This window comes from Bicyclus anynana, chromosome 11, assembly GCF_947172395.1.
Source record: "Bicyclus anynana chromosome 11, ilBicAnyn1.1, whole genome shotgun sequence".
NCBI lineage: Eukaryota > Metazoa > Arthropoda > Insecta > Lepidoptera > Nymphalidae > Bicyclus > Bicyclus anynana.
Genome location: NC_069093.1, coordinates 1,836,074 through 1,861,166, shown reverse-complemented (window position 1 = coordinate 1,861,166; position 25,093 = coordinate 1,836,074). Strand labels below are relative to the sequence as shown.

General features: G+C 36.1%; 1 pseudogene across 1 annotated transcript; it reads left to right on the top strand.

Annotated features, from left to right (window-relative positions):
* Positions 1 to 205: 205 nt before the first annotated feature.
* LOC112048069 (uncharacterized) lies at positions 206 to 24,294 on the top strand (annotated as a pseudogene). The gene is made up of 3 exons (XR_008251279.1): positions 206 to 296; positions 15,281 to 17,020; positions 22,013 to 24,294. The product of XR_008251279.1 is annotated as an uncharacterized LOC112048069 (transcript).
* Positions 24,295 to 25,093: the final 799 nt, after the last annotated feature.

Sequence of the window (25,093 nt, the reverse complement as noted above, 5' to 3'; positions counted from 1 at the left end):
TGTCGTACCACTTAATACGGACCTCTTCACAGCAGCCGTTATCACTTTAACAAGCAAAACTTGCGCGGGCGCATCCACCGGTGCTTGAGATTAAATAATTAATAAATATTAACACGTAAACAAATCATCAAGTCGCATTCGGACCGTCGACCGAGGCGGACGTCGCGAAATGTCACTATAGACGTCCGATAAAACAATAGATATATTATATACCTATTTTAGGTATACATATATTTTTTCCGAAGTGCTTCCAAATCAGCAATGGTCCACCATTGCTGATTTGGAAGATTTTCAAGGTAATTTTTTCATTTATATTAATTATAATATGTCAGTTTCAAAAGTAGTTTGTAATTAAAAAACGCAAATGTGGAATTAGGCTACAAGACAAGTAGCTTAATAAGAGTATCAAAATATTGATTTAGTTTTTATTGAGCTAAAGTTTTTTGAATGTATAATTTTTTTGGTTAAATTTTGGCTAAATTATTTTTCTTCTAATCGTGCGCGGTAGAGTGTTCGTGGTTGCTACGAGGTTTGACAACATTTCGTGGTCAGTCGGTTGATAACTTGGTTGCCGTCTTCACTAGCTCTGTTATCCAGTAGGAGATCTCTCTCAATACCTTTTTCCTTTCATCTAGCCTTGCACCACCGAACGCACAATCCACCTGTAAAAGAAAGCTTGCCAAAGAACATAAAAAAAAAACAAAAAATTCTGATTAATTTTGTAACTTAATTCTTCTGTACGTTTAACTTAATTACTTGAGATGATTAACCGCTTTCTATTGCCTTATTTATATACTTACTGATACTGGTATTTCGTCAACCAAATATTACTGTAAAATTAAATATAAAATTCAATAAGGTAAAGGTTATTTACAATAAAAATATCTTAAAATCAATCTCAAATATATGTATTGACAAATTGATTTTTTATGGATATCAATTAACTTTTGACACGGTTATGCGTAGGTACTTTGTAGGTGCATGTATTTTCCGAAGTTATTTATAATAGCGTTAAATTTTACGGAAAATCGATTTTCACGGTATCAGTTACGGTCTAACAAATGATAACGGTGACATTTTGATAAGTAACATAAGTAGGTGTATCTCCTGTTTACTGAAATTGACTTAAAGTAAACTTCTTCAGCATGAAATTCCATAAAGTACCTATATTACCTGCCTTCGATTCGGAGGGCGTAGGTTCGAATCCGGTTCGGGGCGTGCACCTCCAACTTTTCAGTTATATGCATTTTATGGAATTAAATATCACTCGACCATCGAGACACTCAATTTAATATCATTCATCATTATCATCATCATTAACAACCCATATTCGGCTCACTGTTGAGCACGAGTCTCCTCTCAGAATGAGAGGTGTTTGACCTTAGTCCACCACGCTGGCCAAATTCGATGAAATGAGGATGTTTTTCCTTCACCGTTTGAGACACGGTATTGGCGGATTGGCAGACTTTACACTCGTAGAAAATTAAGAAAATTCTCTGGTGCGCGCGCAGGTTTCCTCACGATGTTTTTCTTTCACCGATTGAGACACGTGATATTTAATTTCTTAAAATGCACACAACTGAAATGTTGGAGGTGCATGCCCCGGACCGGATTCGAATCCAGAATAAGAGGCAGAGTTCATATCCAATGGGCTATCACGACAGTCTCCATTAGAAATACGATAACGATATGGACCATGCAAAAATAAGTAAACAAAAGAGGTCTGTGGAATACCTAATTACCTGCATTTTATAACGATTATAATATTTGTCATATCTAACACTAACAATAACTTTAATACTTATTGTTCTATATTGTAGCTACGTACCTACACGTATTTATATCATTTTGTTTGTTTCGATTTATTTTTTTATATATAAACTGTATTATACAAAACCAAAAATTTACGAGTATTTATTGATTAGCGGACGCCCGTGACTTAGTCAGTTTTTCACAAATCCCACGGGAACCATTAATTTTTTCGGGATGAATAGCCTATGTGTTCATCTAGGGTATAACCTATATTTATTCCAAATTTCAGCCAAATCGGTCCAGTAGTTGCGGCGTTTAAAGAGTAACAAACATCCATTCAAACTTTCGCGTTTATAATATTAGTAGGATAGTAGGATGATACCTACTTATTTGGATTACATTTTGAGTGTCATGACAAATAACATTACATAAAACAGTTTGGAATCCGGTCATGTTCATTGGTTGGTTTTAATTAAATTTGACACATTATTATGTATTCATAATTATTATAATGGATTTTTATGTAACTTATTAGTGAAAGTTGGGTTACATTCAAACAATCGGTGATATGTAAAGCTTATTCATAATGTATTTAATCGTTTAACCCGTTCCGTGACTTGGTCGCTAACTATGGCCCTCTTATGAAGGTTCAGCTAAGCGGACGATTTTTTTTTTTAAAAGAATATTTGCCATATTTTTTATAATATGACCAATATTCCCATTCACCTCCAACTAGTTGGGAAAGACTGTGCTAGGAGTGGGTACGACAATAGACCAACGGGGCTGGGATCGAACCACCACCCCTCGGTGATGAGTCCGACCGCTCATAAAGGGTATAGATTGAAAGAACTATGATCAGAGTATCTCACGTGTCGCATCTTAGACTGTATTTATACTTACCAGTTACCAGGTTAGATCATGGTCAAAGCCTATTAATATATATTAGGTCAAATATTTTGTATATAAAAAAAAACTCTCGCCTAAAAAATCCCTTTATTAGTTAGTCTTAATGAAATCTGATTAATCTTCTCTACGTGCCTAAATCATCTGAGCACCCCCTTCCCGATTTTTAGTTACTACATCTTCCACAGTTACTCGTTGAAACTTAGTTTAGTTATTCTACAGAATAACTAAAGTAAGTTGTGTCTAACTTGTAATATGTTAAGGAAAAATATTGGCTTTGAAAGTTGCGAATCGGATTTTCTATCACGCAACACTATCCTTCAAGGACATAAATGTTTTTGTGGTCTACCTAACGTCTTTTAGCTAGAGCCGAAGTGTGTACTTATTTAGCAATAATGAGGAGAAAATCTAGATATAGGGGTGCCGGTTTGGTTGCGTAATGTGATATTTGCACTATGGATACGTTAGGTGTTTCTTGCTTAACGCTTAGGATGTTTTTTTATTAACCGACTTAAAAATAGAAGGTAATATAATTTTCTAAATTTTATTACGTTAATTATAAGGTTTCGGAAGGCTTTTGGTTGATCGGCATAAGGTTTGTATTAGTACTAGAGATAAAGGAGTAATTAAGCTTCCACTAAAAATAACTAATGTACAATTAACTAATATACATAGGTACATAGTATCAAAAATTGTAGAGTCCAAAGGAATCAAACCCATGTCCCTGTCTACTTGGAAAAGCTCATTAGAGTTAATTAGGATATTGTTACTCCATTTTGTTATGACTCGACCATTGAAATCGTACTGCATAAACGATTAATTGAAAAATAATACAATTAAGGAACTTAAGCTACTCGTAACTTAACGAGCTATAAAAAACACATCCAAGTAGAATGATAACAAGAATACTGGCTGCATCTCCATTGGACAGCCAGTTCTGATCCTTTTGCGCAAAATGAACTAGGCCTTTGACAAAATCACTGTCTGCCACTAGTCGAGGCCACATTTAAAAAATTCGGAGAAACATTTTCGCATTGCGACTTCATAGCTTAAGGGATCTTTGCGGCAGAAGGAACAAATATGTAGCTTTCGTTGAGGTATACTTCCAGTTCCAGCTTTATCTGCTGGGAATCTGGGGGTCCCAGATTAGGGTCCGTTTAATTTATTTAACCAGCGTTAGTCCATCACAATCTCTTGCCTTCTCTTACAGACTTATTCTTGACGGGTCGATTAACGTAGGAATGTTTAGTGGCAAGAGTCCTTTAAAAGGTGCTCCGTAAATTCTTCATTGAGGGAACAAAAGCTCAAGTAGCACAATACTTGTCTTTAACAGAGCTTTTTTAAACTTTGTGTTTGTAATTATACCGGTATTCCATAGTTTCACCCATCAAAGCGAACAGTACAACAAGTACATGCTAGTAGATATGCGCATGTTGATAGACATTGCTAGGTACTTCTACAGAAGTAGGGCCCTACTTCCAGTGAAACGAATATTTCCTAGCATAACACTTCAGCGTCATAGTTTTCACTTGATGTCCTTAAGATTTGATAAGATTGAATCACAATTTCTAATTGATAAAATTATTGAGTGCATTTTCATCAAAATTATATCTTTTAAGTGGTAATTATGACGTCGTTAAAGTAGTATGCTACTTGTTCTAATGTAGTGGTAGTTTGTTTGTGCACTCTCCTTATCATTGTCACGAAAAACTTCACTTTATCACGTCACATTGATAACAACGGAAAACAACTTGAAATCGTTTCAAGAAATCTGTTGACAGCATTGATGAGTGATAGAGTCAAGTAGTTCTGTGTGTAATGTCGTCATATTTCGCCATCAACATTAGCCTATTTTAAATTTTAATGAAGGGTAAGGGCCTTAATATTTTCAATAGTTATTGCATATATTTCGAATAATAGTAATTTAGGAACAATTTTCTCGTTCGTCCCTTCTTTATGCAGCATAAAGCCAACTTCATCTTATGCTACTAAGAATGAATAGCAGTATACAATTGTTTACGGGGAAATAAGGAAAGTAGCAAAGCGAAGTTATTCGTTTACGCCGCTATTATTGAACCGATTTGGCTGACATTTTTTTTATTTAATTGGATTTAAAAAAAAAGTTCTATTTGAACTATCCTGAAAAATGTACCTCGCAAGAATTTTGAAAAACAGAATATCACGCAGACGCAGTCGCGGGCATCCGTTAGTAAATAATAAATTATAATATTTCCATTATTCTTAAATCAGAAACAAGTTTCTTGCCTTCTACTCACTGCCAGACTTAAATTTTTCAAACTGCTTGCATAGAAGTCTTCCTAAAATAAATTAATTTTAATTTAAAATTGCGTGGTATAATATTAATGAGTACAAAAAAGCCACACAGGCTATATGTCTAATATATTTCTGGTTTTTCATCAATCAATATTATAAAGGCGAAAGTTTGTGTGTGTCTAAGTGTAAGTATGTTTGTTCCTCCTTTACACTGCGGCTGCTATACTAACTTGGCTGAAATTTGGAATGAAAATAGATTTTACTAAAACCTGGAAAAAATCACGTTTCCCGTAGCATTTATGATATACGCGAACGGAGTCGCTGGCGTATGATACGAGTGGTTTAAAATAATAATGTAAAAATAATGAAAATTAAAATGTAAGTAGGTTCAGGTAACTCGTATCTAGGTGGCTGCAAATCGTCTTTCATTATGTTAGAGGAAAATATGATGCACGTGCTTTATCGTGCTTAGGTAAATACATCTTCAAAGTACCTAATGAAATAATGTCACTGAACAAGTACTTTCCCTGTCAAAATAAAGCAGCATAGGTACCAGTGGCGAAGTACCGCTCGATATAATCTGTGGTTATACTCATACATCTTTAGGTACCTAAATATTCATTACAATAATGAAAATTCCAGCGGGAGAAGGCCTGTACGGACTCTTCGCTGCTAATAGGTAATTATAGAGATGCTGTTCTAAGAAAAAACATATCCCCTAAAAACCGTCAGACAAGTATTATTGCGACGGTACTGCAAAGTTTGCAATAGAAGTTTACCTCATACGAAAGTTTTAAGACACACCCACAAGAAGTTACTGTTTGTTGGAAGAATATATTAATACAGTCATGAAGTATGAATAACTTAGTACCTGCATAACTAATTGTGAGGAAAATTGTCACTATGACGTGCCCCCTTCCGCCGCGTCCTTTGATTTACTGAGCTACGAGTAAGGTCAACGTCTACTTACTGCTATAGTTAGTTACGCTTTAGCCAAACTGTTAACTGCTAACCAAACATTAAAAAAAACATACTGCCTTCAAATTATAAACTCAAACCTTCGTTGAAAACTATTCAAATAATCGCAATCCCATTAAAACCAGATAATGTAGTTTATGACAAAGTTGTAGACATATAAGTAAACATATACCATAAACATATTAAGGGTCGAATGCAATTTTTTTTTATTCTGTTTATTAATAGCTACTAATATACCTACATTTAATTTCATAGCCGGACCTATACCTATTTACCTTTTTAGGACCTGAACCTAGAATTTTCAGACATTTTGTCAGTAGTATTTTCGGATTTGTTTAGTTTTCTCGGAGATGTGTACAGAACGTATCTGTCTGAAAATACTAAACAGTCAAAATTTATGAAATTTCTTATATTTTATAAATGCATCATAGATACCTATTTATTATGTATGTATGTAGGTATACTGCCTCATTGGTCCCGTGGTTAGCTAGTTCAGCTACGGACAATGAGGTCCAGGGTTCGAATCCCGGGTCAGGCCAACAAAAACAAATCGGGATTTTTCTTACAAGGAAAATCTTAATAGCAGCCTGGAGTTGGAAAGTTGGCGGTGTTAGTACACCCCCGTGCCTCGGAGAGCACGTAAAGCCGTCGGTCCTGCGCCTGATCTCTCACCGGACGTGTCGGTCTGCCGTCCCATCGGATTTCGAGAGTGAGGGAAGAGAGAGTGCACCTGTGCTTGCGCATACACTTGTGCACTATAATATCTCCTGCGTACATGGCTATTCTCACCATGAGATTAGCCGCCGTGACCGAAAAAAAAAAAAGTCGGTCGGGAGCATATTATTATTATTATGTAGGTATTTGTCAAATTATCCGAAACCAGGTCAAATCGAATTGTAACGAGTATAGGTATAATCATCATCATCAAAGTTCTATTTGTATTTAAAAGTACGTGCACCATCATTATGTTTAAAGAAAATTATGGTTTTAGCGCAAACAAAAGAAGGAAAACTTGTCTATCATTAAACATGATTTTCTGTAATAATCATAGTTCTTGTATATAATGGAATGTAGGTTATTTAAATATAAATTTGTAGGTTTACCTTCTCGCTTTAATATGTAAGCAAAAGACATTAAAAAAAACAATAGATTCTTTAATTGTTACTCGAAAACTAACACGAACCGAAGTCACATATTATACGCTATGTGGTTTCGATTATTTCTAGTAATTAAAACTATTATTATGTTTTCTGTGCTATTATCTTTTTTTTTGTAAAATAATATAATAAATATTATAAATAGCTTTACGAATTATGTCCACGTTGAATGGTAGTAAGAATACTGGCTAAATTTCTGCCAGGCTGACCTTTTGGGCAAAAAATTTGCCAGCTTTTCTGTTGCCAGAAAATTATAACTAATATATTATCAATACTACTCTACAGGTACTGATCTCTAACATATTTTGACGGCCTCCGTGTCGTAGTGGTATGCACGATGGGTTTACAAAACGGAGGTCATAGGTTTAATCCCCGGCTGGGCCTATTGAGGTATTCTTGGTACAGGTCTGGCTTTGGCCGAGGTCAGATACCACCCTATCGGCAAAGACGTACCGCCAAGTGATTTAGCGTTCCGGTACGATGTCATATAGAAACAGAAAGGCTGTAGATTTTCATCGTCCTCCTAACAAGTTAGTCCGCTACCATCTTAGCATCATCACTTACCATCAGGTGATTGTAGTCAAGGGCTAAAAAAATAAATAATAGATTATTCATTTTATTTAATTCCTATGAATCATTTAACTGGATTTAAAAGTTTTAAGGAAAATCGTTTTTATAAAAGCTATAAAATATTTTATTTTTTATTAGGTAGGCACTTTAGGTTTTTACGATGTAATGAAACCAGAAGGTTTGTTCTTTATTTACCAAATAAAAATGATGATTCATTGGGGTTTTGAGATATTCCACAGTGTCATTTTAAATGACTATGACCCTTAGAAGGTCACACAATTTATTATCTAGTACAAACATTCCAGGCTCTTTACATAAAGATAAGGGATATGGAGCTTATACCCACCAGGGCGCGAATTTCAAAGCAATATGGCGGGGTGGGTGATAATCTATGACTCTTTGACTTTCATAGGACTACAATAGGTAGTATGTGGGTCTATGTGATAAACACGTAATATATTGTATTAGAATTTCATCTAAATACCAGCGGCGAAGAGTCCATACATTTTAAAATTCATACAAATATATTAATTATTGTAACAAATATGTATGGAAGTATGATAAACCGGAGTTTGTTTCAAACGGTATGAATTTCCTTTTCCTTCGCCACTGCTAAATACATAATATATTAGTGTTTTACATACAAACATCATATTTGACGAATGGCGCAGTTGATAATGATGTTATTTTAAATGAAAAGGTCCAGACTTCGATTTCCAGCACGGGTCAATTCAGGATTCTATATCGGGCTTTAGGTGGTAGACATATCTTTGTGTCAAATTAAATGAGCACCAGCGAAACATTGTCATCTGTTTGTGAATTATTGCTAAGTAATGATTTTTAGCTAAACGGTTTTCTATGTCACACGCCTCCCCTGTATTGCTGCTGTTTGACGGTCCTGTATAGCTCACACACACCAATGCATTTTTTGCTACTAACTTATTATTACTTCATCCACAACTACGTCTTCCGAAAATAGAATATCTGTGTATTGGTATGGCGACTAAAATAATAAATATGTAGGTAAATTACAATTTTTGCCCAGGGAATTACCAATACTTAGATATGAAACAGATATTATAATGTGTAAGGAAAATCTTCTATTTATTTACCTAACTAAATAAATGCGGTTACCTATCCAGTGTGTCAAAATGACCTTTTGAGTTGGACCAATCATTAATTTATAGCGATGCAGTGGTCAGTTATTTATATAGGTACTAGCTGACGCCGCGCGGTTTTGCCCGCGTGGTTCCCGTTCCCGTAAGAGTACAGGAATAATATATAGCCTATAGACTTTTTCGATAAATGGTCTATCGAACACTGAAAGAATTTTTCAAATCGGATCAGTAGTTCCTGAGATTAGCGCGTTCAATCAAACAAACAAACAAACTCTTCAGCTTTATATATTAGTATAGACTAGACAACTCCCCGTGATTTCAGCCGCGTAATTCACATTTTCGTGAGAATACGAAGACAAAATATAGCCTGAGACTCACAAATAACGTGACTTCCTAGTGGTAAGAGAATTTTCAGTTCAGTAGATCCAGAGATTACCCTACAATACCACAAAACTTTACCATTTTCGGGTTCCGTAGTCCACAAGGATTCCCTTATAGTTTCGCCATGTCCGTCCGCGGTTTATCGCAGAGACTGTTACTACTAGAAAGCTGTAAATTAGCATAAGTACGAGTATGTACATTAAAATGTGAACAAAATCGTAAAACAAAATTTTGAAAAATATTTTTTTTTATTTGTATAATATTTTTATATATGCGAAGTGAGGATGAATTTATTATAATCTATTAATGGTGTTATCGGTATTTATGTGCATTACATAAGGGATTAGAATAAACTTAATCTACGGGACCCTAATCTAAGCGTGGCCCGACACGTACTTAGTTAGTTTTTTACAATATTAGCAGAGTAATAGTAGGTATACGTGTAGGTTAATTTTGAACTGTTTTAATTACTAGCAATGTTATCAAATTAGCGATAAAAGATGCTTATTTTAATTGAAAAAATGTCCGTAATTAATTTTTTTTTTCGACGTGATAAACTATGTTATGTAAGTAGGTGCCTACAATCTACATAATATACTTTTAACTATGACCTTTAATAATTAATAATTTAGACATGATAACAAAACTTACGGCTTTATCGTTTATGATTAAAAGTAACGATTGTTTTTCATCTAATTAATACAGTTTTAAGTTTATATCTTACTCCGATACGGTTTAACTGAAAATTATAAGAGGAACAAAAACAATATACTAATTAAGTAATCTTTTATTACGATAAACTTTATATGTATAGTAAGAATATCAATAAAATTATTATTAATATTCTTACTATACAGAAAACATTATGTAAATACATATTTAAGAGAAAATATTTAATGTGGTTTTCATTATTAGATTGAGCAAGGGTAAGATTTATTAGTCGCTACGCTGGTTTATACTTCTATACTAATCTATACTAATATTATAAAGCTGAAGAGTTTGTTTGTTTGTTTGTTTGTTTGTTTGATTGAACGCGCTATTCTCAGGAACTACTGGTCCGATTTGAAAAATTCTTTCAGTGTTAGATAGCCCATTTATCGAGGAAGGCTATATTTTATCCCCACATTCCTAAGGGAACGGGAACCACGCGGGTGAAACCGCGCACGGTCAGCTAGTATTACATACTAGCGGACGATCGCAACATTGTCCGCCCTTAGACATCTTTAATCCAGCCCTTACAGTAGTATCGCTGTGAAAATGGAGTAACTTCTCCCGTTTTCCCAACGTTTCCCTTCACTGCTCTGCTCCTATTGATCGAAGCGTGATGAAAAGTATACTATAACCTGCCCAGGTATCTAGTTTCGTTAAAATCCGTCGAGTAGTTTTTGTTTCTATAACTAGCATACTGACAGACAGACAGACAAAAAATTTAGTGATTGCATTTTTGGCATCAGTATTGATCACTAATCACGCCCTGATAGTTATTTTGGAAATATATTTCATGTAAATTTGATTGTTTGTCTGAAACTACAGAACCGATTTAAAAAATTAAATCACTGTTGGGAAGCTACTATATTTTCGGGTGCTGTAGCCTGTAGGCTATATTTTATCCCCGTGTTCCTGGGAACGTGACCCACTTGGGTGAAACCGCGCGGTGTTGGCTAGTTATCTCTTTAATTTGTGTTGTATTTTTTTTATTTTACAATTTTTTTTTTATTCTTTGAAGTTAGCCCTTGATTACAATCTCACCTGATGGTAAGTGATGATGCAGTCTAAGATGGAAGCGGGCTAACTTGTTAGGAGGAGGATGAAAATCCACACCCCTTTCGGTTTCTACACGGCATCCTACCGGAACGCTAAATCGCCTGGCGGTACGTCTTTGCCGGTAGGGTGGTAACTAGCCACGGCCGAAGCCTCCCACCAGCCAGACCTGGACAAATTAAGAAAATCTCAATCTGCCCAGCCGGGAATCGAACCCAGGACCTCCGTTTTGTAAATCCATCGCGCATACCACTGCGCCACGGAGGCCGTCAAAGTTAACTCAGTTAAGAAACTTATTACAGTGCATGTTTATTCACTGACTGACCACTGACAATGGGTAGTAACGTTTTACGATGCGACGAATATGTATGCAGATATCAATCATTGCCTAATAGCAAATATGAATGAGGGGAGTTTTCCGCCGATTTGCCTCAAAATAGACACCCATTGTTGTGATTTATTTATTTAGCAACTATACATATACAAGTTTATTTTAAACCTAGCGGGACGCCCGCGACTTCCTTCGCCCTTAGACCTCTTTAATCCAGCCCTTGCAGTAATATCGCTGTAAAAATGGAGGAACTTCTCCCGTTTTCCCAACATTTCCCTTCACTGCTTTGCTCCTATTGATCGTAGCGTGTACCAAGTTTCGTTAAAATCCATCGAGTAGTTTTTGTTTCTATAACGAAACAGACAGACAAAAATTTTACTTATTGCATTTTTGGCATTAGCTTAGATCACCCCCTGATAGTTATTTTGGAAATATATTTCATGTACAGAATTGACCTCTCTACAGATTTATTATAGGAATAGATACAATACCGAATAGATAGATATCGCGTGCTCACAGATAAACAAACAAATGAATAATAATGCAAATTGCTTTTTTAAAGGTTGAGTGGTTTTTTTGTGGACTTTGAGCTCTTTATCCTTATTTTAGAAGATTTGATATAAAGGGCTATGCACACTACTTTATTTTAAGCCACTTAATTGTTTGATTTTGTGTGAAAAAAAATCAAAGTCCCGTTTAAATAGATTAGCTTTAGACAGATTAGCCCGGACAAACAGACAGACAAAAATTAAAAAAAAATTGATTATGTTTTAGTATCGTGTAATTAAGTGTTATGATGCAGCATCTTACAATTTACAAAAATATTTTAGTTCCAGTTTCATGTCAAGTTATAAAAGTTCTGGTTTCGCTTAAAATTGCCTCTAAAATACCTATTTTTAACCGACTTCCTAAAAGGAGGAGGTTCTACGTTCGGCTGTATGTATGTTTTTTTTATGTATGTCCAGCGATAATTCCGTCATTTATAGACCGATTTTTAAGCTATAAAAGTTTTGGATTTATATTTTTTATTTCATAAGTCTCACATTGTCTGCGTAATCTAATCGTGTAGACCGTCCCTTAAAGGACCATTAATTTTAGTGGCCATTGACCTTAACCTTTAGGAATAAAATTAGCTGATCAAGTTTTTTTGTTTTTTCTCAGTAATAAAAGATATATTGCGATTTTAGCGCGCGTCTTGTCAAGGTCGTATTTGTTGAATGATGATTTTGTTGTTTTTGTGCTAATGTCATAATGGAACTCATTAAGTCTATTATTATAAATGTAAATATAGATTTTTATTTACATTTGATGAATTGATGTACAAAAGATTATTAAAGTTGGCGATAAATAACTCATCTTAGCCTGATTATGGTTTACTTGGATGTTAGTTGGTTCAGCTACGGACAATGAGTTCTGGGGTTTGAATCCCGGGCATGCAATAATATTCAGGCAATAAAAATACGTTATTTGAATTTTTCTTACAAGGAAAATCATATTAGCAGCATGGAGTTGGGAGGTTGGTAGTTTTGGTACACCCCCGTGCCTCGCAGAACACGTAAAGCCGTCGGTCCCGTGTTTGACTTATCACCGGACTATAAGATTGAGGGATAAACACACACTTGTACACTATAATATCTCCACATGGTCAATTTCACCACGAGATTGGCCGCCGTAGCCGAAAAAAGAAAAAGCAATACGGTCAGGAGCATATTATTATTTGACTCAATCCATGCATTAACCAACACAATAAATTCGAACTAGTATATGTTCCTGACATTAGCGCGTTCAACAAAACAACTCTTTACCTATCTTTATACAATTAATATGACCAGTAAACCTTTTAGTTTTTCTGAGAAAAAACATTTTTATTGTAAGCGTTCAGGGACTTCACAGCAATAAAAATGTATGAGATTAATTGAAGTTTTATTACAGTTTACTTAAAGGTCTCTGTGCAAATAACTCTGTAATTTTGTATATCATTTAGGGATATTTTTTAGGGTTCCGGTTGTGAAAAGTAGGTACATAACGTAATCCTTGTATGACGTAGGTCTCATCAATCTATCTATCTATCTATCTATATATGTATATCTATACTTATAAAAAATCTGCAGAGAGGTCAATTCTGTGCATGACATATATTTCCAAAATAACTATCAGGGGGTGATTCGTGATCGATACTGATGCCAAAAATGCAATCAGTAAAATTTTTGTCTGTCTGTCTGTTTGTATGTTCGTTATAGAAACAAAAACTACTCGATGGATTTTAACGTACAATTGGTACAATTATTCTTCATACTCCTGGGCAGGTTCTAGTATACTTTTCATCACGTTACGATCAATCCGAGCAGAGTAGTGAAGGGAAATGTTGGGAAAACGGGAGAAGTTACTCCATTTTTACAGCGATACTACTGTAAGGGCTGGAAGAGGTCTAAGGGCGGACGCAGTCGTGGGCGTCCGCTAGTAAAGAATATGTATTTGCGCAGGATGGCTCTGTTGTTCTTAAGTCAACAATCTCGTTCTCAGAAATGCGAACACTCCGCCATCCACTAAATTAGTGGATGGCGAAACGAAAAAATATAAAGTTTGTCCCTCACTTTACTGTAGAGGAATAGACCACAATTATTTTCATGTGTAGCTGTGATCCCGTTGAATTTCTTTATACTGAATTGCAAATTCGTTTAATTCAAGGATACCTTACAAGCATTTTTGAAATTCAAGTCTGTTTGTAGAACTACAAATCACAATTTTTGTTTTATATTATATCATAAAAGTTAACTTTACACATAGCTTAAATGGCGTGCACTCCAAGCACACAAAAATGCCTTGCTTACCCTGAGGACTCGTTAACATTCCATTTAGTGCTGTGAGAAGGAACATTCCATTTTGTGCTGTTTTTCATAAAATGCAGACCCTAGAAAAACTTTTAACACGTCACTGCATACTGCATACTTACCAAATATCACAGAGATAGTCAACTACTGGTTGAGGCTTGTAACTACACCGATTCAGGATCGAAAAAACCGTCTTTTTCGATCCTGACGATAACATAACGACCGGCAACGCTCCCAAGGCAAAATAAACACAAGCTACACAGCGTCTTCGCCTTGTATCCACGTTGTTAAACAGAAAAGCATTAATTATTTTATAGGAAAAAAAATTGGATTGCGACTTCAGTAAAAGACGTAATCTTTGAAGTAATGAGGCCAAGGTTCGCAGACATCCGATGATTGTGATAACTTCTGATTTTGCAACAATCTCGCAAAAATGTTAATCTAAAGGTCCCTATACAATGTCGTTGCTAAGGATAATTCAGTAAATACCTCATTGGTGTGGTAGCTCTAGCTACGGAGCAAACAGTCCTAGGAAAGATGATGTAACCTTCCTTTGAAACTGCTTTGGTGTGAAAACTGTAAACTCTAGTATCAAAGTCAAAACCAAAATATACTTTTAAAAATGTCCTGAGCAAAATCGTTGATACATCTTTACGAGTACATAATTTGCTTATTGCTTTTTCCATTTTCTATTATCTTGAATATCAGATTCAATACAAGTTGGTATATTTTAAACTGTAGCTGATAAAAACGCTCTAAAAATAATTGTATTTGAATCATTTGGTACCATCACGTACTTTGTATTCTAAAACGAATTTCCTACTTCCTAATATTTTCTTGGAAATTTGGAACCGCTGTGGATTTTCCACCATGTTAAACTAAGCTACGTGAAGAAAATTTAAATCATTTTAATTTTTAATTCTTGCTATCAAGACACTAAATTCAATTATCGATATCATTATTAAAAATTGATTTAGTAATTAAAAACGCTTCACTATCCTATTTGTATCGCTATACTATATTTATGTTACTTAATTAACGGAAGGTGGCCCTAAATAATATTATGATATACCTACCCAAAAATTTATTTCTAAGAAATGAGGCTATGGAATCGTATATACATATTTATGCAACCACATAGTTCAGCCTTTGGTATTGACAGTATGGACATTGGACAGTAATTAAAATTAAGTTGTATGACAGTATGTATTTTTCTTATTGCAGATGAAGCTGTTGATACTGACGCTTTTCATAGCGGCAGGGTACGCGGCCGACCTACCGCCGTCCTGCAACAAGCCCGTGTACTGCGACAGCAAACTTCTCCACTACGTGCAGATGGCTCGCATCTTCCCGGACTCTAAAACATTCGTCGATCTAGAGATGATAAACGATGAAACGACCACGCTCGCTGCTTTCGACAATCTCCTGAACCAAACAAGTAATAATCCCACAAAACCTCAACTCGAGGAATTCGTGGATAAACATTTTAGCTCTGTCGGCGAACTGGACGATTGGACTCCTCCCGATTACAATCCGCAACCGTTATTCTTAGCGGGTATTCAGGACGAACGTTTTAGGGACTTTGGGAAAAGTGTGAACGACATTTGGCCTACTCTGGGTAGAAAAGTGAAGTCTATAGTTTTTGAGCAACCGGACCGCTTCAGTCTGATCCCTGTCCACAACGGATTCGTTATTCCTGGCGGTCGTTTTCGAGAACTCTACTACTGGGACACCTATTGGATCATCGAAGGTCTCCTCGTCAGTGGAATGCATGAAACAGTGAAAGGAGTGATAGAGAACTTACTGGAGCTGGTAAAGACAGTTGGACACGTGCCCAACGGCAGCAGATGGTATTACCAAGAGCGCAGCCAGCCTCCGATGTTGACCGCCATGATGTCCCTTTATGTTCAGGCTACAAACGATATCAAGTTTCTGAAAGACAATATTGAAGCTCTTGAAGAAGAGTTAGAATACTGGTTGAATTCGCAATTGGTTACCTTCAATATTGGGGATAAAGCCTACTCGTTGTTGCGTTACGATGCACCCAGCGAAGGCCCTCGACCCGAATCGTATTACGAAGACTACAGCAACGCCCAAACATTCGAAACACCTGAACGTCAACAAGAGTTTTACACAGACTTAAAAAGTGCAGCTGAAAGTGGCTGGGACTTTTCGTCGCGGTGGTTCATTGATAACAATGGAAATAACAATGGCACTTTTTTGACACTCCGTGCCAGTCAAATAATTCCGGTCGACCTAAACTCCATATTCGCAAACGCTTTGAAGAAAATGACATATTTCCAAGCAATAACGCTGAACGTTCGCAAAAGCGCACATTGGGGATACCTCGCTAAGCAGTGGCAAAGTACAATCAAGGAAGTCTTCTGGAACGACGAGGATGGCATTTGGTACGATTGGGACTTAGCGAATAGTCGCCACCGCAAATACTTCTACCCCAGTAACGTCGCTCCTCTTTGGATGGGTGTCGTGGACAAACAGTTTGTCAGAGTAAACGCTTCGCGAATTTTGCAGTGGCTGGACAATTCTAAAGGTCTAGATTTCCCTGGCGGTGTTCCAACATCTTTGTCCGCATCTGGAGAGCAATGGGACTTCCCTAACGCGTGGCCCCCTCTAGTAAGCTTGGTAGTAAACGCTTTAGAAGCGTTGGGAACAAAAGACTCCTTGCTAAGGGCTCGTGAAGTGGCTCAAACATGGCTTCGGGGATGTCTCAAAGGATTCGATACCAGCAAACAAATGTTCGAGAAATACGACGTGGTAACACCTGGACAAATAGGCGGTGGGGGAGAATATAATGTCCAGACTGGTTTTGGATGGTCCAATGGAGTTGTCCTTGAGTTCCTTGCGAAATATGGCCGTGTGGTCACCTCGCAGGATTCTGTGGATGATTTGAGTGTGATACCAGCAAACATATTAAGTTTGCTGTCACCGACCAAAACTGCTGCTTAAAATTGACCGTTCCTAAAATTTCATAAACATAACATTACTTAATAAGTATTTTTTTATATTTTATGTACATATATTATCTATACTAATATTATAAAGAGGTAAAGTTTGTAAGTTTGTAAGTTTGTCACATTTTTTAAATGGGGTAATCTTCGGAACTACTGGTCCGATTTTAAAAATTCTTTCACCAGTAGAATGCTACATTATCGGGGAGTGCTATAGGCTATTTTATATTGGTATCATATATATTAGCCGAGTTATCACAGTTTTTGTCATACAGGTCGGACTGAAAATCCTCTTAAACAGACTTATTCGCATGCGCTGCCTAACTATTGTGTAAAATTGAAATTAATGTATGGAGACTTTATGTATCTTTAAAGGTTCTACAAAAAAGTCCGCGACACCATATATCTATCTTCTATATATTAGCAGATATAGTACCTTTTGTGTTTTAAAAATTATTAATTTTATATACTTAGGTTTACGTCATTATTTATACAACTAAACTTTAATCCTTATTAAAATAAATTATTTAATAATCACAAGGATATTATGGAGATAAGATTTGCCTTTTACAGTATGTTAATTACTTAAATAGTTTCGGAGATAATACAAAATTTCTAAAAGACGCAGAAATTCCGCTACATGACGCCCCGCGCTTTCAATTACATAGTTCCCGTTCCCGTGTGAATATGGGGATCAAACATAGCCTATAACACTCGCAAATAACGTAGCTTTCTATTGGTAAAACAATTTTCCAAATCGGTCCAGTAGATCCAGAGATTACCCCACTTTAGTTTCTTGGGAAATAGTCCTTTGGTCATCGCACCACGCTCAAAGGGCAGGACAGATTTTGCTAAAGGTAGGGGAAGGGTAGGGGTAAGGTTGGGAAGGTGTAGGGTACGAGTAGGTTAGGGTAGGGTAGGGGTAGTGTAGGGGTAGGGTAGAAGTAGGGGTACGATAGGGAAGGGGTAGGGTACGAGTAGGGTAGGGTACGGGTAGGGTAGAGTACGGGTAGGGTACGGGTAAGGTAGGGGTAGGGTAAGGGTAGGGTAGAGGTAAGGCAGGGGTAGGGTAGGGTTAGGGTTAGCGGTAGGGTAAGGGAAAAGTAGGGGCACAGTAGGGTTGGGTAAGTTTAGGTAGGGAGTAGGGTAAGGTAGGGGTAGGGAAGATGTGTACATAAGTAAAAGCGAAAGCGAAAGCATGACCGCTATCACACTAATATTTTAAAGACGAAAGTTTGTGTGTGTGTGTGTATGTTTGTTCCTCCTTTACGCTGCGGCTGCTAAAGCGATTTGGATGAAATTTGGAATGGAAATAGATTTTATTCTGGATTAACACATAGGCTTTTCATCCCGGAAAAATCCATGGTTTCCGAGGGATTTCTAAAATTTTACGCGAACGAAGTCGCGGGCGTCCGCTAGTGTATTTTATAAAAACAGAGTGCCATTTCACGTGTTATTAATTTTAAGAAGCAATTGTTACCTATATGTTTTAGGCATAAACACTAACTTAGTAAGTACTTACAATTACTAATCTATACCTAGGGATATGAAGAGTTACCATATTTTTAAGAATTCCCTACTATTATATACCTACTTCAAATAAATAAATAGTGGCGGATTTACAAAAAGGCTACTTTTAAGTAGACTGGAGCCTAGAGCGGCAAATTTGGTCCAAAAGTTTGTATCTTACAGAAATAATATAATTAAAGTGAAAACGAGTCTTGAAAATTTTAATATTTGTCCTACTGCTACGTACTGCACAGTATCCAAATATCAATTTTGCAATTTTATTGACAGAATAATAGGGTTTCAATTTTCAAAGATTAGTACTACTGGAGCAAAATTTGTAAATCCGCTACTGTAAATGATGTTAACTAATTGTTTAAGGTATTGACTATTATGAAGTAGGCAAACAGTGTTAATAGAGTTAGCTACATATATTTTAATAATAACGATATTAAAATGATATATATGTATGAATCGAAGTATTAAACTTTTAATTAATTTATTGTACGAAGAATGCATCTAACATTCGTAACTTCTATGCTATTTTACACGACCAAATCTGTTCGACAGTACTACAGAAATCCATCGAAATATATAATCTTCCCTATACGAGTAGAGATATTCATACAATAATATTATAGAACCTCGCAAAATTCCTTTTTAGGAATTTATGGGGCTGGGATTTTAGGACTTTTTTCTTGGAAAATCGTAAAACAAAATGGCATTACTCTATATTTACTTTACTACATATATGTATATAGCATTCTAAAACATTTACTTAGTATTTTAATTTTTATTTAAAGGTATCTTCTTTCCTTCTTCTTCATTTGCAGGCTGTATTTATAGGATCTTAATTTTATATTCTCTTGCGTATTTATTGGAAAGTCTTTGATTATAAATACGAATCAAAGTATAAAGTATTACAAAAACACATTTTGTCTTCTTTTTATGCAGGCTGGTACTTAGACAATTTATTTTAAGCGTTATTTATTTATTTAGCAAATATTTGTATTGTAATTATCAACATTTATATAAGTACAGATAAGTATTTATTTTATCATAGTAAATTACCTAAAAATATGAGATTAAAATAATGATAAATAATTTATATGAAGCTGTATTAAATGAAGAAAAATCTATCCATTGCATTTGCAACATGAAATGTATTTACTTACTATTAAAAAATACTTATTATTTTCATTCATTTATTTTCATTTCAAACAATAAACTTATTATGGCTGTGTTTATTTGGTTTTCATTTATTTACCTAAACTTATTTACAAAAGAATTGTACGTACCTATATTACAGCCCTACTCGATGTGAACTGTTTACCAACAAACAAGTTAATAATGCGGTTATAAATCGTTAGTCATTTCACACCTAATAAATTAACTTGTTCTTCAATTAATGAAAATAAATTCGATTTATAAGCTTAGAACAATTAGATATAGTTGATATGTCTTGAATAACATTCAATAAAGAAATAAATAAGTGAAATGCGTTTTCTACCTTCATTTGTAAAATTTTTGTACACATTTAGTAGGGCTGTATATTCGTAGGTACTTGTATATTCGGGTACAATCTACATGACGTATTCGAAATAAGGTTCGAGTGGCCCTACAAGCATGTCATAAAGTCATGGTGGTGGTGGGAAGCGCGCACAGGGTGATGTCCTGCCACCGCGCCTCTACGTTACCGGTGATACCTAAAATCTTGCAATGCACAGCTAAGCGCACGATGTTCAAAAATATCATGGAAATTGCATCCGAATTGCGATTATAGTTAAATATGGGTGGTCTTAGCGAATGTCCATATCGCAATGCAGCACTTGGACGCCTAATCGCCCAAGCCGTTCATTAAATTGTGGCTTTCAATGAACACTATCAATAATTATCATATCAAAAAAAAGCCTCTCGGGAAAGTTGGAAGAAAATGGTTAGCCATCCCACAAAACACCTAAAACCATTGACGAAGATTCCCACAAATTATTTACTAGCGGGTGTATATTTAATAGCAAATGTTCTAAGCGTTAACAAAACCTGAACATTTTTGTAGGCGCAAGGTATAAAGATAACACATATTTAGTTAATTATATTCATTCTATGACATATACTTATATCACTTGAAAATTGAATTTAAGTATGAGTAGGTAAGCCGCATTTTTACTTGTGTAGGGTACCTATCAAATATAGACGGAAATGTTTCATTTTTCATTTAAAAAAAGGGGCTTTTACTTTTATCGTATTAGGTAAAGTGTAAACTTAGCTTATCTAAATAAAATAAGTACTACTTAGGTGTTTATATGTTTATGACGACTTTACTCGTATTAATGCAAAGTTTCGAGTCAATTAAGAGCAATCATACTTTGTGATTCTGATTATTAGACTGAAAATTAATCTCAAGAATATGGTTACCACCATATATTTACGAGTACGAGTCGGTACAAGTTACCGCCGTCCGTAGATAAAGCTGTACCTACAAGCCGCGGAGATAGTTTACTAGCGGATCCAGTCAAGCTTCGCTTTGACTTATGTGCACGTCTTTTCTATCCCTATCCTACACTACCCTACTCCTTCCCCTACCCTACCCCTACTTTACCGCTACCCTACCCCTACCCTACCCTTACCCTACTCCACGAAAAATTTTATAAATGAAGAACCGCAAATTTAAGGAAGAAAGAAAGATCTTTATTTTTAAGTAATGCCACATATTACATTTTTAAAATATAAATTAGTACTTAGCTTAATTTCCACGCATACATTTTACATAAAACATCTACTAAATAATTCGAACAAAGCCTGAGTTATAAAAGCCTTGAGTTATAAAATAACAACGAAAGGTGGCAATGATTTTTAAATATACACTAACGGACACCCGTGACTTCGTCCGCGTGTAAAAACGAAATGGAAAAAAAACGAAATCCGTTGCATAGTTTTAATGATTTAAGCATATATAGGGACAGAGAAAGCGACTTAAAAGGTAAAATTACATCTATGGCTATGGCTAATCTGTGAAGAGCACATGCGCTGAAGTTTTGGCTCGCAGCATAGATAAGGAATGCTAATTTGCGTCACGTATCACATCTCGCGTCTTATCGCACGCAATCGTAACGTCAAACGTTTTGACAGCTCAGCTTACTAAACTAAAAACTTCAGTGAATCTAAAATATGCCCTTTGCAATTAGTTTTACTGATGAGTCGTAAAGGTCAAGGTCGGCACGTGCATCGAAGTTGTTCAACTCGTGTTTATGTGAGGCGCCAAGTCGCGTTACTTTGTCGGGATGTTCCAATATCAAGAGGCGAGCTCAGTGAAAGTTGCGTCAGCTGTGACGGGGCGGAGGGCCGGGACACAGTGACACACATGCACTATGAATGCAGTAATGCACTTGCAGTGTGGTCCGAAGCCGCGGGACGAACGGACGTATCGCTCCTCGGCGTTACAGAGGTTATGTTTACAAATCGCCGCGCTCTCGCGTCATAGAGCGTTCCAAATATGTTAGTGCACAGATTTAGAAGATGTGTCCCTCTGTACCCGGTGTTGGGATTGCTCGGAGCGTGTGCACAAGCGTTCAGTGTTGTCCCCTCTTGCAACTCCTCCATCTACTGCTCGGGAGAACTCCTGCATAAGGTCCAACTCGCGCGCATTTTCCCCGATTCGAAAACGTTTGTGGATCTCAAACTAAAACATACTGAAAATGAAACGTTGGATTATTTCGCGAAGCTAATGCACGACACGGGCCAGAATCCGTCGCGTGAACAACTCACAAATTTTCTCGATCAACATTTCTCAGCGGGAAATGAGATAGATAACTGGCTACCGCCCGATTTCGACCCGGATCCTCCTGTATTGCAACAAATTACAGATCCAAAGCTGAGAGCTTTCGCTAAAAGTATCATAGGAATATGGGCCAAGCTGGGAAGGAAAGTTCAAGATGACGTAAAAATAAATTCGGATCGCTATAGTTTTTTATATGTGCCCAATGGATTTATTGTGCCGGGAGGAAGATTTAAGGAGCTTTACTATTGGGATTCATTTTGGGTGATACGCGGACTTCTCATAAGTAACATGGCTCAAACGGCTAAAGGTATGATAGAAAATCTTTTGTATTTAGTCGAAAAGTACGGGTATATTCCTAACGGCAGTCGTTCGTACTATCTGGGCAGAAGTCAGCCGCCCCTGTTAGCTGCAATGGTAGCTAGCTATTACGCAGCTACTGGCGATCTCGCATGGCTTGAACGTAACATAGAAACTGTTGAAAAAGAGCTGCAATATTGGTTGGATCAGAAAAAAGTGACGATCGAAGTTAAAGGAAATAAATATATGCTACTGAGGTATTTTGCGGATAGACAAAGCAAGGGTCCGCGGCCAGAGTCATATTTCTAAGATTACAGTAACGCTCGTGTTTTGAAAAATGAAGAAATGCGCGAAGCTTTTTACGCAGAAATGAAAAGCGCAGCGGAAAGCGGATGGGACTTTTCTTCTAGATGGTTCGTGACAGCTGACGATGAAATCGGTAACTTGACAAATGTACACGCCACTCGTATCCTTCCAGTAGACTTAAATGCCATATTTGCCGGTGCCTTGGAACTGGCCGGCTTCTTTCGGAACAAGCTAAAAGATAGAAGAGAGGCCCAGAAGTGGTGGAGCTTAGCGAAGTACTGGCGGAGCGCCATAGAGAATGTTATGTGGGATGCTGAAGACGGCGTTTGGTACGACTACGACGCTCTAGCGAAGGCCCCTAGAAAGCACTTCTATCCTAGTTGCGTCACTCCCTTATGGTCAGCTGCAATAGAGGATTACAATGCCCCTAAATACGCTGAGCGCATAGTTAAGAACTTACTTACTTCAGGTGCCCTTGACTTTCCTGGTGGGATCCCAGCGTCAGTGCTCCATTCTGGCGAACAGTGGGACTTTCCTAATGCCTGGCCACCGTCGCAGAGTATTTTAATATTCGGGTTAGATTCCAGTGGCAACGAAGAAGCTAAACGATTGGCTAAAGAGCAGGCCAGGTTGTGGATACGTGCGAATTACATTGGCTACAGTACTTGGCAGAAGATGTTTGAGAAGTACAGTTCTGTGAAGCCAGGGCATCAAGGTGGTGGCGGCGAGTATGGAGTCCAGGATGGCTTCGGCTGGACCAATGGTGTTGTGCTCGAACTGTTACAAAGATATGGCAAAGAGCTGGTACTTTACGAAGAACCTGGAAACGTCACACCGAATATACAACTAGTATTGTAACCTAATATTTACGCAATCTCCATTTGTGTAAAACCTGATAATGTATTCCTATTAGCCTAGTAAGAATTTGTGTACTATCATTTCAATTTGCATTGGAAAATTTATGCAAGTTTCTAAATAGAGTAGATATTTCAAAGTAAAATTGTACAATCGTGTAAAATAACAATTATTATATAACAGAGTAAACAATAATTTATGTATATGAAGATCTTTTAGCATATTTTTTTACATTTCTATATCTAAATTATCCCGAGATAGCTATTAATATTACCTATTATTAAATAACTATAAGGAATTGGAATGGCAGGATCGATGGTGATTTTTTTTAAATATCTAATGAAAGAAAAATTTATAATGTAGCAATAATTGTTTACTATAGTAAATAATAACGGGAAATCCAACAATAGTCATAATTATTTGTAGTATTATCTAACTCCAATAGGTACAATTAGCTAGGTATTTTAATTATAAGTACAAAAGTGCGTTGTTATTATATTTATTAGAATTAAATATTTTTAAATGAATATCTTGGTAAATCATTTATTATATTAAACCTATTACGTTTGCTTTCCGTTTGCTACACAGGTATACATTGCAAAATATTAAAATTCATAAGCTACCTGAGGCACAGAATTTTAGTCTGGCAAGTTCATTGATAACACTCCCATGATATGCGAGCGACAGGACAAAGGAGAATGCCAGATCCTGACCCAGTCCTAACTCGGAATTTTGCGGAAATTGTAGATGTACTAAATATATTAAATTTTTAAATAATTGTTTTTTAATAAACCATTTTTACTGTTAAACTCCGGAATAAAAATCTGCCAAAAAAAGTAATTATATCCATTACGTTATTTCCTCATAGCTGACATTGTTTACTTATTTTTTAAAAACCTTATTTCGACCTTGGGTTCGAGCCCTTTAGAGCGTTTTTAGTGCATTCTAATTATTTTATGTTCAAAATGGCTAGAATCCAGAGCTGCGAAGTTAGATCAAAATGTAAAAATAAACTGTCATATCACTGTCATAACACTGTCAAACTATCAAAACTCGTAATAATTTGAAAATAATACCTCGGAGTAATTTGAAAATAATAAAATCACGTTTTTTTAATGTATTGCATGTGCTAAGTGCTTCTGTATTTACAAAAAACCAATCACGACGCTTTATCGTTATCTATTTCATAATAAACTGCACATATACTTAACCTTAAAATCAAACTTCAACTTGGATTTATTTTTATACCCCTAGTTATAAAGGGTTAAAAGGTAATATTTGTTTAATAGTACAAAAAATCCAATAATATGATATAAAATATATATT